This window comes from Phalangium opilio, unplaced genomic scaffold, assembly GCF_054372755.1.
Source record: "Phalangium opilio isolate 3A_F unplaced genomic scaffold, DU_Popi_V2 ptg000041l_1, whole genome shotgun sequence".
Taxonomy (NCBI): Eukaryota; Metazoa; Arthropoda; class Arachnida; order Opiliones; family Phalangiidae; genus Phalangium; species Phalangium opilio.
The window spans coordinates 7,426,301-7,447,536 of NW_028324165.1; the positions used below are offsets into that span (position 1 = coordinate 7,426,301).

The window sequence follows — 21,236 nt, forward strand, 5'->3', positions numbered from 1 at the left end:
CTTTTTTTATACACAATAAACAAACATTTCATTTCATTATTATTATTATCCCATAATTTCATTAAAATTTGTATATATCCCATAATTTCATTAAAATTCCAATATTATCCCATAATTTCATTAAAATTCCAATATTATCCCATAATTTCATTAAAATTCCAATATTATAACATAATTTCATTAAAATTCCAATATTATCCCATAATTTCATTAAAATTCCTATATTATAACATAATTTCATGGAAATTCCTATATTATCCCATAATTTCGTTAAAATTCCTATATTATAACATAATTTCATGGAAATTCCTATACTCTTCTATAATTTGAACTCGATATGGTTTTTATAGTCAGCTACTCAAAATTGAAAGCGAAAATAACAATATGCTCGTAAAATTTAATCATCCCTAATGAAGGTGATGAACCAATGATTCCTTAAAACAGAAAAAACCAATAGTTAACTTTCATAACCTACGTGATAATCGTGCACTGTTAGATCAATTTCTCTAAAACATTTCTTCCTAACCTATTTTTCATAAATTTCTTCCCATAAATTTCATCTATTTCTTCCTATATTTCAAGGATATATTTCTTTTAAAGGAATTTACAATTTTCAGTGGTCACTCTAGATTAAATTCACATTTTCGATTTTAAGTGCAATTAAATAGCGTTTGAGACTTAATCACCCTCTTATCTGTTGCGGGACTGTTTCCTTCCTCAATATTCAAACTCTATAAAAATTTAATAAAACATACCACTTTCGGCATTGGATGCTCCCAGCATCGCCACCACCAGCAACAAAACCACGCAAAGGGTTGAGAAGTACTTGCTGTTCATCTTTAGGCAATAGTGCAGAGTTTAGTCGACAGTAGAATTTTCAGTAGTCTGGTTCCAGTAATATCTCGGAGATAATGACCACGATACCGTCGAGTGTGCTTTTATATCATTTTTGCATCGAGTTGCAGCACATGATTTAGAGAAGGAAATAAATTCATACTCCGTGGAACCATAACTTTTTAAGCTCCATAAATATGACTTTTTCTATACAGTTCATAATTCTAGGGACAAGTTACAGCTCGAGATAACTAGTTCGAGAACGACAAGCTTTGCCAGAATCTATGAAGTTTCACCTAAGTCACTTCATGACAAGGTCTCAATAACTTCCAGTGACAAACGTATGGAACATTATCTTATGAATTTGTATTGAATATTAATTTCACTTGCCATTTGACTTGAAAGCTCAATTCCATTTTAAATTTTAAGCTAATATACGTTGCCATAGAGTACCTCATTATTCAATGTAAGACATGACCCTTTTAAAGTTGCACTACAGGTACGAATCGCGCAGACGAGTACTATTTGTTAATTTAAGAACGTATGCGACCCTGAAAAATATTTTTCCAGCACAATAGTCGACGTGTCAAACTGGACTATTTTCGCCAATTTATTTTGTAAGAACATATAGGCCTATTATTTTAAATATAGGAGTTTTTTACTAGAATGTTTTTGTTCTACAATTGAAGACTTTGGAATAAAAATTATATATATCTACTATATTGAGTAGATCGACCTTTAGGTTGCGTTCAGTAACCGGCATCAAAAACATCGATGTCTAAAAGATGACATCGATGTCTTACTGAACGGTTTTTCGCGTCTTTGGGCGTGACGTCATGATGCTCATCGGATGCCCATCAGAAAAATCAGCTGTGAGAGGAGGTTTTTTTTTTGATGAGCATCGGATTCATGACGTAAATTTCGTCATTTTGGGCCGCGATAAAAAAGATTGGGGGAACTACATCCCAATCTCCATCAATTTTAAATAGTGAAAAATTGACAAATATTATCCTTATAGAAAAAGCAATATATTATTTCGGTAAAAAAAGGATTCTGAAAGAATTTTGATTTAATTGATAAATTGAAGTACAATATCTTTGTAAATAGTTCGGATTTATTATTTAAGCCTCTGCCATAACGTTATCATAATATCGTCGCCATTAAGAAAAGCATCGATTTCACAAAATTGTGCCGTTGAGCAACTGCAACGTCATCATGACGTCAAAAGAACACCGATTTCATTTTCCCAAACATCGATGTTTTTCCTGATGAGTGTTACTGAACGCAGCCTTTGATTTCAGCCAAGATTTCAGTACCACCCCACCCCCTGTTCGGATATTACTGGAGTTTTTAGAGTTTTAGTGGGCTTAAAAAGTTCAGAGGAGAACTAAGCCTATAATGCTTTTTATTGCGGAAAAAATATACATAACATAAAACATTGTTATACTTTTACAATACGTATTTTAATATTTTTGAATTCAAGAATGGAAAAGGTTTTCGTGGAATATTCCCGGTGTTGAGGTGCATATTGATAATATCAATTAACATTACAATTATATAATAGTGTCTAAACCCTTTAATACTTGGAAAGAATGATATAATAAACCAACACCTAATCCTTAACATTTCACGAGCACGGAACGACCTGACATATCCCAGCTTTGAAAGAAAATGGTTTTCCTGGTGTTTTAGATAACAAATGCGATGATCCAAATCTTGATCTTTTAGAGCGCAGTAATTCCATTATCGGTGATTTCTCATTATTCTTAACTAGATAGAGACAAATGAGATTTCAAAATTCAGTTCAAGATTTAACATCTAGTTAAATCTAAGAAGATTTATGTTTAAATAGTGAGTAAATCATATTGAATTTATGATAATATACGCCATGATTCTACATCTAATTACGTAGTTACTCTCATTATACTGAATTTAATTCACGTCAAAGATGAATTTCAATGCTTTAATTTAGTTTTATTATTTTGATAAAATCAAGGGATTTTCACAAATAAATAAATTTAGTCCCGATTACCACAGATTTATAATATGTACTTAATATGACTGAAATATAACTGGTTTTTAGGCCTATTTTTATTCGAGTAAATGTTTTTACTTTGGGCTTGAAGTTACCATGTATTTAGTTCAGTCTTCAAATTTGACGTCTTTTTAGTTAATTAATGTGTATTTTTCATTGTGCTCGTTAGATCTCAGTATTTAAGTGATTTTTAACTGCTTTACGATTAATTAGTAATTAGATTAAATTGAGATTTTTACTATGATTTAAGTGCAATCAAATAGCTTGCATGAATTAATTACCCTCATATACATTATACTTTCATTCCTATGCCTGAAGATTCTTTATTATTTAATATAACCAGAAGTAAAATAAGGGACTAGAAGTAAAGTGCTCTAGCATTGGTAGTAGATCCTGGCACTAGTGAACAAATTTGAGGATTTTATGCCGCTTCCATCGCGCCTAGAGAGAAAAAAAAATGGTCGAGTTCCAAAAAGTTTCCAACCCCCTTCCCCTCAACCTAAAGCGGCGGAACACGGACGCGGGTGCTTGAATCTAGTTCGGCCGTCTGCCGCCACGAGCGTCTCACGTTTTGGAGGGAAAATTCAGAAACCTCTACCTGAGGGCCAACCGTTGGTGTGTTATCAAGAATATTCACTTTCGCCAAGTGAAGAATTTGGTTAGCTCAGTACTTCTAGTCTCATCTTACTTCTGATAAAACCAAGAAGCGACTAGTTATCGCTTCTTGATAAAACATACCACTTTCAGCATTGGATGCATCCAGCATTGCTACCACCAGCAACAAAACACAAAGGGTTGAGAAGTACTTGCTGTTCATCTTTAGGCAATAGTGTAGAGTTTAGTCGACAGTAGAATTTTCAGTAGTCTGGTTCCAGTAATATCCATAGAGATAGGAACATATATACCTCTAGAGTCACAACGTATATCCCGAGACAGGCCGCACTTTTTAAAACCATGTAAACTTTATCATTCGACACCAGCGCCACTATCGGCGATATTCTTAACTAAAATATTATTCGAGCTACAAATAGATGGCGTTGCTAAAAAAGGTTTTCGCGCTAAAAATGACTTTTTGGCGGGAAAAATGAACTTTTCGCGGTAAATCTGTAACTTTTTCAAACTTTTTTCAGTTGACGGACCTTATATTATTTTATTTGTTCTTAACTATCTAAATAAATGTTTCCAAAGTATATTTAAGTGTTTTATTTTATTTCTGTTCAAAATTTAACAAAATGGGTAGAAAATGCGCTGTTTCCTCTTGTAAAAATACTGGAAGAAACAAAAAGGTTTAATGCCATAGGTGAAAACCCAATAAATTAAACGTTGACATTATTAATTTATTAAACTAAGTTGTTATCACAATAAGCCATAGGAAAAACGGACTGGGTTCCAACTGCAAATGACACGATTTGCGGAGATAATTTTGAGGCAAATGCCTTTCGGGAAAATGCTTCCATTATTAAAGTACTGACAACTTGGACTAATAATAGAAACTTAGCTTTACTTAGTCCAGGCTGACAAGAACTGAGATTCCTTCTTTATTTTTACCGGAATCAAATGAGGATCTCCTAAATTCTAATTTACTGTTTTGCAAAATAACTTTTGGTGCTTATTTAACTTGTTAATACAATTTACAGAAAACATACGCTAGAACAATCCCAAATGAAACCTTTCCCCAAACCACTCACGCGTCGGTAAATGAAACGGTTGAAAATAGGCCTACCTTATTGCCAACTATTCAAGCGGCGGTCAATATCACACTCCAAACTAGCCTATACCTTTGGCAAGTTACATTGAGGTCAATGAACCCGCGGAGCATAATCTAGACGAAAATGCAATAGAGGATATCGCGCATTAACTGTAGAAGTTGGAACATTTTCCCAACGCACAGAAATGTATGACATCCCAATGGACATTGAAGAACACGATAGCCCTCTGTTTGTTGTATGTACAGAGCTACAGGCTATATCATTGTAATTTTAGGGGCTTTGTCAAACATTAACGTATTTCCACAGACAATATCCATCTAAGGATATTGTCAAAATCATTGATCTTACTGAAAAATGCCTTAGAAGTCTTAAATCTTGAAAAATGTCGTGGTTGCATTAAAAACATTCCACTCAAAATAGAAACTCTTGTTGACGATGCTTAATTCATGAAAACATATTTCCCACTCTAACGGAGCACATATATGACCAAGAGTTCGGATGGAACCACGATTTAAATCACATTGTTAAAAAGGCAATAAACATCTACACAGATATCAGGCTGAGGAAAATAGCAAAGAATATGAACGAGAAAATGAAAAGAGAATATTAGAAAACGACTGACCAAACTGATTTTATTCCAAGGACAATAGTAGTCTATTTATAATTTGAATTTATTTATTAGTTGATACGTACATTTTACATTCAGCATTCATGATTCGTTCATTCACTCCAAAAAAATAATGTTTGTTTAATTAACTTGTCAAATCATCATCAATTTGTTTAATTAATTCATTATCACTTCCCTCGAATTTGCTAGAATACAATACACGCATAGACACAGTAGCAGACTACGCCGTTGAAAATATATCAAAATAGTTCTTCCGTTTTGGCACAGATGGCGCTGGGTGTATTTGATAAAGTATACTGTTTTTAACGTTGTATATTCACTAATGATAAGGTTAAAGTCTATGGGGACGCTTCCATGTTGTGACTCTAGAGGTATATATGTTCCTATCTCTATGGTAATATCTCGGAATGACAACGATACCGCCGAGTGTGCTTTTATATCATTCGCGCATCGAGGTACAGTACATGGTTGAGATATATCGCAAAGTTATCCAGCGATTCCGTGCGTCTAGGAATGTACATGGTCGAAATAGACATCCATGGCGCCAAATTCTCTTGCAAAAATACCCAGGCGAAGGCCAAAAACTAAATTGCAGGTGTCATTTTCACCTTGACGCGAAAATTGCGTACGAAAACATTCAACTACATTTTATATTTTAAGCAGGAAATCAACCTTAGAAGTGACATATGTTCTCATAGAGAACCGCTCTTTTCTATGTTGATAATAAACCTTCGAAGATTGCACTGCTCAATAGACCATTCCCATTAATTCCAAAAGAGAAGAAAACACTACAGGGGCGTTGGAGGTCACCTTCTTTAGTTGGAGCCAGCCCAGTTGGCCATTCTCTCGTAAAATAATTAAGAAAATATGGACCTATTTGTTGAATATTTACTTTCACCAGCAATCCTCTTATTATAAATAAAGGTCAAAGTTCAAAGAATAACGAAATTAGTTGGACAATCTATAGCTTGTTCGAAATGTTTTTCGTCGGCGTTAAATGAATGATGTAGGCATATGGGAATTACATATTAGTTTGAATTTATGCTAATCATAACTCGAAAACAGTGTCCCTTGTGGCAAAATGGAGATAGAAGTATAGAACATTTTCGACTCAAAATAGATTTCCCAAAGAACATCCCCCTTAATTTATGCCACCAGACTTATCAGAAACACCCTGTAAATTTCAAGACGATATAGCGCTGTTCTTTATATAGTGATGTATCAAATGATTTCTTTTTCTTTATTACTAAAACAATTGTCTGAGTCCTAAAACTAAATTTTCGCGAGCGATTAATTAACGCCAACTATCCAATTAAGGCTTTTATAACAAATTCGTCATATTAAATTTGATTTGTCTGATTTCCATAAATTTTCGGAATGGACAAATTAGTTTATTAAAAACAGAGAAACCTACACACAGGGGGGGGGGGAGGCCACTATTGGGGTATTCTCCCTCTCGCCAAGAAGCACCGCTAGAGGCAGCGCGAGTTGGTTAGCCTCCCGTCTGTTGTGAACTCTGGCTCCGTCTGGCGTTTTTTCTTGGCGAGAGGGAGAATACCCCAATGGCGGCCTCACTCCTTTGTGTTGGTTTCTCTGTTTGTAATAAACGAATATGTCTATAACAACATCAAGGTTATCGCGTACGCCAAACTGTTATTGCAAAGTTCTATTCCGTACCATCTAATATTACTTTGCAACCTTGGCCCGCAAGTTCTCGTTCGAAAACATCCAACTACATGCACTCTTACAACCGGCATATGTTCAAATAGAGTATACCTCTCTTTTACGTGTAAAATATAACCCTTTTAAAGTTACACTACCCTACACAGGTACGAATCGCGCAGAAGTACTATTTATTTTAAGAACATATGCGAGGCTGTAAAATATTTTTCCACCACAATATTCTGCGAGTTAAACTGGCCTATTTTCGCCTATTTATTTTATAAGAAAATATTTAGGCATATTATTTTTAATATACGAGATTTCTACTAGAAATTTTTGTTCTACAATTGATGCTCAAATTTGAAATTAATTAAACAAAAGAAAATTTTCTAAATACCTTTCTTCATAATTAAAGGCGACATCAAGTTATTTTTAATTGATTTGGAGTGTTAAAACTTAACTTACTACCAAAGATTTTGCATTAATTTTCAGCTAATTATCAAAGTTTGTAAACCAGCTAGCGATGGCTTCTAATCACCAGAAATTTCAGACTGTAAAATTGTCACTATTTAATTAACTTATTGAAGTTTATAAAACTACTTTACTATTAATTAACCAATATGAATCTATTTTGTTAATCATAATTAAAAATTAACTAACGAGCACCCAGATAAAGATAATTAGATTTAAAAGTTAACATCGTCAATAATTAATTGTGTTTGGGAAATTAAATTAAAATTACAGTTTCATTCTCCCTTTAAAGTTCAAGTCATCACTTGATTCAGTTCAAATGAGCCATTTTCTCATGCACAGTAAACCCGTCATCTAAACTATATTGGAAAAATTAACACCGACTATAATAATTAAAGTTAAGAAAATACAGGGTGTTTCTGATAAGTCTGCCATAAATCAAGGGGCGTGTTCTTTGGGTCAAACTGAGTGGAAAGTGTCAAAGAACATGGGGTGTACAAGAATTTGCAACGAAGATATGGCCCCCCAAACATTGGCCCCTAAAACAAATTCAGCCTTATCAACTTGTTTAGAAATAATGAGACAATTTCAATAGTTTCCCTCTAACATCGTTATTGAACTTTCACCTGGCAGAAGTGTATTAAATGAGTAGAAGTATGCCTACTCTAGTAAAGTAAATTCAAAGTATCATGGTACCTTTCGGTTGGTATTACTTTTATTCTTAACAAGTTAACATGGACGTTACAGGTATTGTTCAAAATGTCCACCAACGGCGTTAAGACAAACATGAACCCGTCTTTCGAAAGATTCTTGGACATGTTGGAAGATTCCTGGCATGTTCCTGATTGTTTGACAACCTTCAATAATTCGTCTTCGCAAGTCTTCCTCATCACGGACTTCATTCTTGTACACGATGTCTTTGAGATGACCCCAAAGATAGAAATCGCACGGATTTAAATCCGGAGATCTGGCTGGCCACGCAACTGGTCCTCCACGCCCAATCCACCTCAAATTAAACGTAGCATTAAGATGTTTTCTAACTGCACGACTGAAATGTGGGGGTGCCCCGTCGTGCATAAACCACATGTCACGAAGTAATGCTAACGGTATGTCCTCGAGTAGTTCAGGTAAAGTGTCTCTTAAGAACGTGAGATATGCTTCACCATTTAGTCTGGGTGGAAGAAAATGCGGACCTAGTAAATGATTACCGACAATGCCGCACCATACGTTTAAAGAAAATTGCTGTTGGTGACTTCTAACACTAGTTGCGTGTGGGTTTAATTGGCGCCATTCGTGGTGGTTGTGATAGTTCAGAATTCCATCCCGGGAAAAATGTGCCTCGTCGGTTACTAAAAGGACCCGTGGAAATTGATTGTCCTCTACTCTGGCCAAAAACCACTCGCAAAAGTCGATGCGTCTTGGATAATCTGCCGGGTTAAGAGCTTGCACCTTTTGAATATGATACGGGTGAAACTGATGTCCGCGGAGAATTCGCCAGACCAAAACGTGATTAACATGTAATTGTCGTCCAACTTGTCTGGTACTTGTCGAGGGGTCCTCATCGAACATGGCAAGGACGTCTTCCTCGATTTCCTCCATGTCTTCTGGAATGTCTCGCTCTCGAACGTTGTTGGGTTGTACTTGTCCGATGTCCCTCAAGCGCCTGTCAACAGCCTCGAACGTACGACGATTTGGTATGCGTCGTTGCGGAAATTGTTCCTGGTATCGCCGCTGTGCTTCCACTGAATTGCCCTGCGCCAGTCCATACATGAGATGCATGTCTGCATATTCTGCATTGGTATACGCCATACTGTACTACCACACGTTCGTTCGAAGTGATACTGTGACGTTATCAACAACATCGCGGTACTTTATAGCAAACCACCGTTTAGTTTTTACGTTTGCGTCATGACTGTCAGCATTGTTTTTTATTCACGGACTTCATTCTTGTACACGATGTCAAAAAAATCTTTGAGATGACCCCAAAGACTTTTTAGCAAACCACCGTTTATTGTTTACGTTTGTGAATAAAAAACAATGCTGACAGTCATGACGCAAACGTAAAAACTAAACGGTGGTTTGCTATAAAGTAACGCGATGTTGTTGATAACGTCACAGTATCACTTCGAACGAACGTGTGGTAGTACAGTATGGCGTATACCAATGCAGAATATGCAGACATGCATCTCATGTATGGACTGGCGCAGGGCAATTCAGTGGAAGCACAGCGGCGATACCAGGAACAATTTCCGCAACGACGCATACCAAATCGTCGTACGTTCGAGGCTGTTGACAGGCGCTTGAGGGACATCGGACAAGTACAACCCAACAACGTTCGAGAGCGAGACATTCCAGAAGACATGGAGGAAATCGAGGAAGACGTCCTTGCCATGTTCGATGAGGACCCCTCGACAAGTACCAGACAAGTTGGACGACAATTACATGTTAATCACGTTTTGGTCTGGCGAATTCTCCGCGGACATCAGTTTCACCCGTATCATATTCAAAAGGTGCAAGCTCTTAACCCGGCAGATTATCCAAGACGCATCGACTTTTGCGAGTGGTTTTTGGCCAGAGTAGAGGACAATCAATTTCCACGGGTCCTTTTAGTAACCGACGAGGCACATTTTTCCCGGGATGGAATTCTGAACTATCACAACCACCACGAATGGCGCCAATTAAACCCACACGCAACTAGTGTTAGAAGTCACCAACAGCAATTTTCTTTAAACGTATGGTGCGGCATTGTTGGTAATCATTTACTAGGTCCGCATTTTCTTCCACCCAGACTATATGGTGAAGCATATCTCACGTTCTTAAGAGACACTTTACCTGAACTACTCGAGGACATACCGTTAGCATTACTTCGTGACCTGTGGTTTATGCACGACGGGGCACCCCCACATTTCAGCCGTGCAGTTAGAGAACATCTTAATGCTACGTTTAATTTGAGGTGGATTGGGCGTGGAGGACCAGTTGCGTGGCCAGCCAGATCTCCGGATTTAAATCCGTGCGATTTCTATCTTTGGGGTCATCTCAAAGACATCATGTACAAGAATGAAGTCCGTGATGAGGAAGACTTGCGAAGACGAATTATTGAAGGTTGTCAAACAATCAGGAACATGCCAGGAATCTTCCAACATGTCCAAGAATCTTTCGAAAGACGGGTTCATGTTTGTCTTAACGCCGTTGGTGGACATTTTGAACAATACCTGTAACGTCCATGTTAACTTGTTAAGAATAAAAGTAATACCAACCGAAAGGTACCATGATACTTTGAATTTACTTTACTAGAGTAGGCATACTTCTACTCATTTAATACACTTCTGTCAGGTGAAAGTTCAATAACGATGTTAGAGGGAAACTATTGAAATTGTCTCATTATTTCTAAACAAGTTGATAAGGCTGAATTTGTTTTAGTCTACATATTCGAATATTTTCTTGTTTTAGGGGCCAATGTTTGGGGGGCCATATCTTCGTTGCAAATTCTTGTACACCCCATGTTCTTTGACACTTTCCACTCAGTTTGACCCAAAGAACACGCCCCTTGATTTATGGCAGACTTATCAGAAACACCCTGTATAATTAAAATTAAAGTTCAAATTTTCCTTTAGAATTCAAGTCATCACTTGATTCGGTTCAAATGAGCCATTTTCTCATGCACATGCACAGTAAACCCTGCATCAAAACTATGTTAAAAATACGTAGGTGATTTGCATAGAGTTTCTCTTTATTCTGTCCGCTGCTATGTTGTCAAGGCCCAAATTTCCCAGGCACTCACGTCTCATTTGCATATCCCTCTTTTTTGTTAAAATAAAACTAGGGAGGATACGTAGCAGTGGAATACGGGGCCTTCGAAGACATTAAGGACACAATGAGGTAACATCATAAGTTCATAAAATATGTTTCTCCATAAGTTTGTCACTGGTAACTTAGAAACTGGAGCTTGTAATTTTGAAGTGATTGAAGTAGGTCATAGATTCGAGGTAAAGCGAAGTACGCCTGGTAAGGCGCTGCTGTCCAAGGCCTAATTAGTAATGCAGACTAAATAGGACCTAGATGGAACTTGGTCCTGCAAAATTAATTAACCACCGAGTGTAGTACTTCAATTCTCGCTTCCGTCGTTCTCGAACTAGTTATCTCGAGCTGTAAGTCTCAGGGTAGCATTACGAACGTGTATAGGTAGTGTCATACTTATGGAAGATATCATATAAACTTATGGTATCATCAAGGCTTCCCACATTCTCCCTCTTTCAAACGATTTTTGTCGTGCGGCTCATTTCCTAAGGAAACCCTAATTTTTAAACCCTTTGTCTTGTCACATATAATGGTGTTACAAATTTACTGTGGATCAGAGTTTTTTTTTAATTTTCTTCTGTACTTCATGGTCTGATAATTAAAACTAAATCTAGAGGATAATTTTAAAAATAATAATTGAAAATCAGAACGATTTTTTAATCTTATATACAGGGTGTTTTTGATAAGTCTGGTGGTGGCATAAATTAAGGGGGATGTTTGTTCTTTGGGAAATCGATTTTGAATCGAAAATGTCTTAACTTCTATCGCCTCCTTTTTCCCCTAAGGCCTAAGGGACACCCTGTTTTCGAGTTCAGATTTGATGGGTGTTTTAGGGATGACCCCTTAATTAAAATATTAATTAATCATTGTCTAAATCGGTTTCTTAATTACATTTAAGGGCGTCACCCGTAAAATACTCTTAACAATCTTAACTCGAAAACAGTGTCCCTTGGGGCCAACAAAATGGCGATAGAAGTATAGAACATTTTCGACTCAAAATCGATTGCCCAAAGAACATCCCCCTTAATTTATGCCACCACACTTATCAGAAACACCCTGTATATTTGTGAAAGTGGTTTGTTTGTTTCTACACAGTCACAATTCGTTAATTTCCTAATTTCATTGAAGCCAGTTGAGAACATAGCTGGTTTGGGGAGCAAGAAATTCGGCATAATAGGTTCGTCAGTGCTTATCATAACCCTAAAATTTCTTAAGTGTGGGTCTGCCAATGGGGCGTATAGTATCGGAATTGTCCATGTGGTTTTACTCCCCCCCCTTTTAGACAGTATATTATTGCGGTGTTGGGGCAGAACCGGGCGGTGTTAGTTAACAGTCCCAAAGTTTAGTTCTTTGTTCTCTAGATGAGACCAGGGGTTCTAATTAAGCAAAATTAAATTAATTGAAAGTAGGGTCAAGGCCAAAACAACATCAACACATGAAGGGAGGCTTCATTGTTTATGCTCTTCTGTGGGCCTAAAACGTCTTTTACCGGTTTTAGTTAGCTTAGGGCCCCTAACGGTCATCCATAGAGTAATTCACCACTTCGACATTCTGTTGTGCGCATGCCCGATGCCCCGCGCTCGAAGCGCCTCAAGGGGAAAGACTGGAAACTGCTCTTTGTTACCCCTACTAGCAAAAGCGCAACCCCACGCGGTTTTTTTCCCTGCCCATCTTAATAAGTACTAGTTCGCAGTAGCCCGCTGTGGCGCCCTAGGTAATGTCAAAGTGGTGTATTGTAGTATCCCAACTTTGAGTGTTGTAATCTCTATGAAGAAATAACATAGCGTGCCATTAGTCTATTGTTAGTTCAATGCTCGGTTTAGTTCATCTAGAACCCGTTTTGTTCGTTCATATCTTTTAAACCTTGGAGGTAGGAATGTTAATCTACTTCTGCATTCATCCTCGTTTGAAACTTCCCTGCACAACATATATCAAGGTTAAATTGGAAAGGAGCGTCGTAGCTCTCGCTATTGCGGAGCGACGCTTCAAAATCGCAAACCTACCAATGTAACTGTTCATGCGAGACAAAATTATAGACACCGTGGCGCCATCTTCCTTTAAAAGTTTCAACTTCAAACCGGAGGCTTTCATCCTTCAGTCCATTCTAGATCCGGGATCGTAACACATATTATTTTCGACCCATACTTACGGACAGTATTACAGTCTTATGACCATCCCTAAAAATGCTTCTATAACTTGAACGAACGATCCACCATGACTCAGAAGCTTGATCCGAGCATAAAAACTTGTGACCCTCAGTTTTCACGACTTATTAAATCAAAAAAAGGCTGGAACTGGTTAAGCTTCGAAAAGCCGAGAAGGTTTAAACTTAACCTCACGTACCAATCGTAAAATATCCCAAAGATAATACCATTGTAACGCTATACAAACCATGTAGAAAAAAATTGTAAGAATTTTAACATTCAATTCGCGGATTGGAGAGGGAGCACTACACAGAAGAGGTGCAGTCAATGCTTTAATATCAGGAATACATACCGGTACTGGGAATCATTGTGCTCCTATCTATATCTGCCATGTTAATTTCTATGCGGGTTTTGTGGGTAATCCGGGCTTGAGAACTTACAATGCGTGACGTCTCATAATTCTGACGTATTTTTAACTGCGATTTCATTGGTTGATAGCAACGCGAGGTCAGGTTCAAGATGCAGCTAGCCATGTAAACTTCGTCATACATAATTATCAGTCTATAGCTTTCCCAACTAAAAAAGGTGCTTAGGTACGTTGAAAAAATGGCTACGTAATCATTACTAGTAGCTGTATGCATTTCTTTTATATAATATGTAAAAGGTCCTCGAACGCGAAGTTTGGAAGTATCCAATCCTTCCTTTGTTTCAAATAGGAACTTTCTCTTAAGTTCTTAAGTAAGAACTCCAATAATAGTAAAGTCTTGGATGTAATTTACAAACAAAATCAAGTAACTTTAGTACAAGGTTTAGCTATCATATACGATATTTTGCTTCTTAAGGATTTAAAGATATCCAGTTTATTGTTTACGAGGGTCTTTCGTTGTCTTGGCGGCCCGAGACGATCGAGACTTTAAAGTGTCAGTGAAACTGTTGCGTTGTGTGTCTGTTTTCTTGTTGAGAATGTGTTTAAAATTAATCCAGAAATTTAATGTTTAATTTGAATATAATGATTTGTTTTATTTTTTCTCTTTCTAGGTAAGTTTCACTTTGAAAATTCAATCCTGTAAATGTGTTTGTTCATGTTTCATAAACTTGTTGTTTCATGCGTCATCGTAAAGGTAAAACAAACACTTTTCTGACCATAAATGTCTTCGCGAAAATAATTATGCATTTTTAATCATTTTGATATATCATAAACGTTTACACTAAGTTCAATCAAATAACTTGACCTTCTGTACTATTTATAATGGACAAATCTAGGGTATAAATTTACTTAATTAGTCATGATTTAGATTTTTAATTATCTGTAAATAATTTATCTAAGAAGGGAAGGGCATCTTTCTCTTGCCTCTTATTGGTTGAAACGCGGCATCTTTTCCTGCCCTCTTATTGGTTAAAATAGGCATCTTTCTCTACCCTCTCATTGGTTGAAATACGGCATATTTCTCTGCCATCTTATTGGTTGAAATACGGCATCTTTTTCTGCCCTAATATTGGTTGAAATACGGCATCTTTTTCTGCCCTAATATTGGTTGAAATACGGCATCTTTCTCTGCCCTCTTATTGGTTGAAATACAGCATCTTTCTCTGCCCTCTTATTGGTTGAAATACGGCATCTTTTTCTGCCCTAATATTGGTTGAAATACGGCATATTTCTCTGCCCTCTTATTGGTTGAAATACGGCATATTTCTCTGCCATGTTATTGGTTGAAATACTTCATCTTTCTAGGCCCTCTTATTGGTTGAAATACGGCATCTTTTTCTGCCCTCTTATTGGTTGAAATACGGCATCTTTTTCTGCCCTCTTATTGGTTGAAATACGGCATCTTTTTCTGCCCTCTTATTGGTTGAAATACGGCATATTTCTCTGCCATCTTATTGGTTGAAATACTTTAACTTTCCCTCTTATTTTTTTGAAATACGGCATCTTTCCCTGCCCTCTTATTAGTTGAAATACGGCATCTTTCTCTGCCCCTTATTGGTTGAAATACGGTGAACCGGACACTAGGAGTAAAACATAACAAATAAATAAATAAAGGAAAGCTGCCATAGCTGCTAGCTTCCACTTGAGACGTATCAGTTACACTTTAACGATGACTGTTTTGGGGGGAGGGAGGTCAAAGGTTGTTAAAGGCGCCAGGGTGACTGTCACGCCTCTTTGGACCCCCAATGTCTTAAGCTCTTGGATGGCTCAGACACCAACCATCTCTTTATAGCCAAAAGATAAATCGATGTGCGGATACTGTGGAAAAAGGGGGAGGCAAAGAACCGTTCCGAGGGATTCTCAGAAGCTGGGGATGAAACGGGATGAGTCTAGCTCATCTCGGAGACTTAAAAGACGGGGAAAGAGGATGATATTTAGGAAAGAGATATATACACGGCGGGTGTAGTAGGGGGTTACCGAAAGACAAGTGTCTATTAGTGACAGTGCATGCCTTGGCTCTTGGGTGATTTCGTCGTAAGATATAAGGGAATGACGTCATCATGACGAGATTTGACTCTTTGAGTAGATTGCTACGTAGTTTTTATCTTTCTTCTGGTGGAGAGTGTCATTATTTGAATGGCCTCCTTAAAAGGGACTAGTATTGTCCACGTTTTGCCAAGTGGTCGTGTTGTAGTTAGGTTTATTTCTTGTGATTGCAGACAAAATTTTTGGGGGGGGGGGTAGGGTTTTATATTTATTCTGTTGGATTTAAAAACTTATATGTTTGAAAAGATGCTAATTCTAATTTGAATTAGATTTCTTCATAAAGTAGCAGTGTTGCTAATGCTATGCTTGTTTTGAAATTATTTTATCTTCGTTGTAGCTCTAAGCCTAGTTTGAAATTATTTTATCTTCAATGTAGCACTAAGCCTAATTTGAAATTATTCTATTTTCGATGTAGCACTAAGCCTAATTTGAATTCTTTAATCTTCGATGTAGCTCTAAGCCTAGTTTAAAATTACTTAATCTTCGATGTAGCCCTAAGCCTAATTTGAAATTATTTAATCTTCAATGTAGCCTTAAGCTTAATTTGAACTTCTTTTATATTTGCTATAGCCCCAATCCACCTCTGCCTAAGCCTAATTTGAAATTCTTCTATCCTCATCATAATAAGTATCCAAATAATTTTTTCTTTACCCTGAGAATTCCCTGCTGTTACAAATACCCGGGATAGGTTTGAAGTCAATTTAGCCCAACCGACCGGGGCAATGTATGTTCTATGCTACATTTAAGCTCGTTTTTCTTTTGAAGTTCTCCCATCCCCCCATCCCTTGCTAGATATTATTAGCAGCATTACTTTCAGAGTCAGGCAATTCTCTCTACATAAACTCGTTTCTCGTTTCAATATCTGCATGCTCTGGCTCCCTGGTGGGATTTTTGTGAAAACAAAAGACAGTGGTGCATGCATGGGTTGAGGAGGTTATTAATGCTTATTCATCCGACGAAAAGCCCCTTAATCCCATAATAATCTTTTCCCATGGAAATACAGGGTGTTTTCCAAAAACTGTGGTAGAACCGGAAGTACAATGGGATGGTTCAATGGAAAATCAATTTTGAGTCAAAAATGTAACTAACTCTATACTTCTATCGCCATTTTGATTGAAATGAGGGTAGGGACACCCTAAACTAGTTATGATTTTAGTGTTTTACGAATGACCCCCTTAAAATTAAGTAAGAAATTGAAATACGACGCTTATTTAATTAAGGGGTCATCCCTAAAACAAGTCATTATTTGTTGAGGGTGGTCCTTTGATGAGATTTAAAGCTTATCTACTTGTTTATGGTGCCTCTTAGGACAAAATGTCGTAGAATAAACATTTTCAACTCAAAATTGATTTCCCACCCAGTGAGAACGTATAAGATGGAGAGTCCAAGATGAAAGGTAACTATAACGGCACAGCCTAGACTCTCTTTCACGCGCACCTACCTTGGCGCATAGCCGAGGAGCCAGACATCACGTGATCCGTAAGCCCGATCTCTCTCTCAGGCGCACCTACCTCGGTGCACAGGCGAAGGTGACCCTAAACAAACTTCACTGATTTATTTCTCTCCCTGTTTCGCCAGTTGCGCATGTGCCTAAGTCTGATCCACAGCTCGGCACCGCTTTTTTAAATGGGACTCCTACTTATAAGTGATCACTGAACCATCCCACTGTACTTCGGCCCTATAACTGTCCTCCCTTTTTGTTACTGTACACCCTGTACTGTATAAGTTTTCTCCCTTTCCATCATATCTTTTCTCTTTTTGCTTCTTAAACATTTACGCTAAAGACCCATCGTTATTTTGATGATGATGATGGTTTTGTACCCTTTCCCTTTTCTGGGTTGGGTACGGTACATAAGTAACAGGAATAATAATAACTAAAGAATATCAGGATATTTACATATTTTTGTCAAGTGCCATAGGCCTATTTGTACTTGCATGAATGTGTAGATAAGCATTTAGGAATGGACATTATGGGTCAAATATACACGGAGTGGTATTCCCCATACCTATAACATCGCCTCTGTAGCCCCACCTAGGGAATGGCACCGAAATCCTCCCAGCATCCTTAGTAGCTTTTAGGTAGGGTCGTACAGTACGGAATCGTAAAGGACGCCCTCTCTCTTATAAAAATAGAAGCTAGTTCTCATACAAATTCAATGGCGCTACGCGGCAGCACTTAACAATCGCATTTTCCGAAGGGCAGGGGCGTGCGCGAGGCACACTGGGGAAGTTTCAGTGCCGCAGGTCGCCCATCATCATTTCAACTCCACTTTACCTCATTTCTCCCTGGTATTAACGTACCAAATTATTTCTAAAAACCTTCCCATGTATCTTATCTTAGATTTAATTTAACCTCCTCCCTCCAACACGTAACGAAAAGTTTAAATTATCTTATTGGCTGACTTAAACTACGTTTTTATGACGTTGCTGACGGGGACGGTGAAAAAATACGTAATTCCTTTTTACCTCTGTCGCTATGACCCACCTCTTCTTTCATACCCTCCCCCCCCCCCGTCCCTTGGAAGGGTGTCCGGAACTTTGACGCGCGCCCAGATTGCCATGTTCTCCATTCCTACTTCTAAAATTAAATCTATCCCTGATCTTATAAAACTTCATTGGAAGATATCGCCATCTATGGCCATATTTACGAACTAAAAATTCAATGATGTTTAGTAGCACCATTACGTTTATCGTAATCTGATTTTTATCGTTCATGCTTCTATTGTTAAATGAAATTTAGAACTTTTAAAGGAGGGATAAGTAATATCGTTTCAGTAATGGTGGTACCGTTCCTTATGATAAGTTAGTAACTGGTAGGCTTAAAGATTACTTCTCGAGGAATCATTATAATTTATTAAATCGTGACGTCAAAAACCCGGATGGTACCGTTGATCGTGACGTATATTTTTTGAATAACAAGTCGATCCTACCTACTCTCGAAAGGGAAATTACTTTTTTTCTTCTTAAGAGGCGACTTTATGATTTTCTACAGGATACTTAATAATACCTAATTATATTATAGGTTAAAATAGAAATATATTAAACGAAAGGTATCAAAAATATTTAAATTCCGACAGAAGTAAATAGGGGGTTTCTCGAGGCGTCGAGTTGTGGTTTTTTACGCGCCTTCTCAGTATCGCATTTTTGGCGGGAAGAGGCGGATGAATACACCCCCCAAACAATTTTCTCTTCGTCTGTCCAGGTTTTTTTCGATTTTAGTTAGCTTTAGGACCCTTTGATATTTTCCGTTAAATTTACTTCTGGTTAGACTAGAGGAAGGCCCATATATATCCAGGACAAGTTAGAAAATATTTTTATTTTAAATTTGTTTTTAATCGTAGTCAATAGATAATCTAAGATATAATGTTAATAATATGGTATTGTACTTAATTCGTTATTGATTGCGAGGCAGTTTAACTCTCGATTAATCTTAATTGTCTAAGTTTAACGAAATTTAGTTAAACCAGGGCTTCGTATAACGTGTAGAAAACAAACCTGCATGGAAATTACTTTTTATACAAAAGTAAAAATCAGGGAATTTAAAAATGGGCCCAAAAATGTTTGGGAAAATCATTTTTATTTTATCTTGTTTCTGAAACCTTCAGGGAAATTAAATTCGATGCATATATTTATTTAGTAAAAGTGGAGCATAAGGCATAATGAAAAATAACTAGGAAAAAATTTTAAGAAACTGTTAGGGAAAATATAAAGTTAGGGAACTTAAAAATGTTCCCAGATATGTTTGGGAATTTTTTTTTCTGAAAGCTTCAATGCCGTACTTATTTATTTAGTAAAAGTTGAACATTTTAAAAAATAGATATCAAAGTTTAAAGCAACTTTCAGGGAAAATCTATAAATTCAGGGAATTTAAAAATGAACCGAAATAGTCAAGAAATCAAGAAAATTCTTATTTTTATGTTAAACTTCAGGGAAATTTATTATATTTATAATATATGCCAAATTTTATTAAAATAACCAAAGAAATACCTAAGAAACAATACGTATTTTTTCGACATCAGCCCTCAACACTGATTCAAATTTCCCAAACTCGAAAAACCCCTTAAAGTCAGCCTCTTATCTAGGCTTCACTCATAAACCAGTTTCAGTTTCGCGTGACGTCACCGATTCAATTACATAGTTCCTCATTAGGAATCTAGGTGGCGCCAGCGCCATGAGTCCCTATTGATCTCTCTCTTAAGCGTTCCACAATTCGAACCGATGAAAATGATACCGTGGTTCGAGAATGATTAGAAGTTTGGAACTAAGCAGGATATTGTTTACTGTTTATTGCCATTTGTTAAAAGAAGCTTTTGCTAATTATTCTTAGTGAATAGCGAAGTTTTTCATTGTTTTAACATAAGTGAATAATTAAGAGTAACAAATAAAATTAAAATAAGCAATTAAATAACGCATTAAATTTAAATATAAAATTTATAAATGATTATTATTAATCTTTTCTTCAAAGGTGATACGATGAGTTTTGAAATTACTTTAACAAAGAGCTTAATAATGGTTATTTTAAATTCTATATAGCCATTCTTTTGAATGGTTTAAAGTCCTTAATTTTGGGTTTTTTCTTTTTTTAACTTCTGCAGGGTCAAAGTTCAGGTTATTCTTTTGTAGTCTCTTTTTAAAGTATATAGGGAAACTGTGATGGCCAGTGTTTTTCCTACTGTAAAGAATACTTCGAGAATAAGTACTTAGGTAGCGTCCCTATTTATATGTAGTTGGCCAAGTTCATTGACCATTTCATATACATATATATATCAGGAAGTAGATTATTGCGACGTTATGGAATGATTGTTTTTAGTGTAAGTGATATTTTGATTCTTTAGTGGTTCAAAGTTTGCTGAGGAATAGACCACTTCGATGTAACCATAAGTTTATAAGATATGTTCCATAAGTTTGTCACTGGTAACTTAGAAACTGGAACTTGTCATGAAGTGACGTAGGTCATAGATCCGAGGTAAAGCGATGTACGCCTGGTGACTGGGGTGCTGTCAAAGGCTTAGTAATCCAGACTAAATAGGAGCTAGTTGGAAGTCCTGCAAAATTAATTAACCGAGTGTAGGACTTCAATCAAATCGCTTGTCGTTCTCGAACTAGCTCTCACCAAGAAGTGATATCTAGTTTATTAGGGAGAAGGTTTAGGATGCGTAAGTATTCGCGCGCCATATAGTCGCAGTCCCCCTTTCAAAATACAAGGGGGGGATGTAAAAGGAGGTCGGGCTATTTCGCCTCTCCTCAGTCGGAAAATATGACTGTAATTTTCGTCATTCGCGTCGCGCTGACGTGAGTTTACAAGAACCAAAGAGATGCTGGTTGTAATTTAGAGGCGGGGATTAACTCCGGACCTACTATACGTTTGGACTGGAGATAAAGCTACAAATGTGGCGAATTTTTCCTTCTCCCTAGTAAACTATATATCACTTCTTGATTTAATATAATAATTTAAATTAGAAAATATATTTAATTTAATAAT

At 36.9% G+C, this 21,236-nt stretch overlaps 1 protein-coding gene and 1 long non-coding RNA gene across 3 annotated transcripts in view; one reads left to right on the forward strand and one right to left on the reverse strand.

The window, feature by feature from the left end:
- The window catches only part of LOC149679702 (uncharacterized), a 182,414-nt gene that overhangs the window by 106,115 nt on the left and 55,063 nt on the right, over positions 1-21,236 (forward strand). The window lies entirely within an intron of this gene.
- On the reverse strand, positions 4,062-5,599 carry LOC149679704 (uncharacterized). The gene is made up of 2 exons (XR_016365881.1): positions 4,593-5,599; positions 4,062-4,138 (listed from the first exon to the last, which is right to left on the reverse strand). It is a non-coding gene; the product is annotated as an uncharacterized LOC149679704 (long non-coding RNA).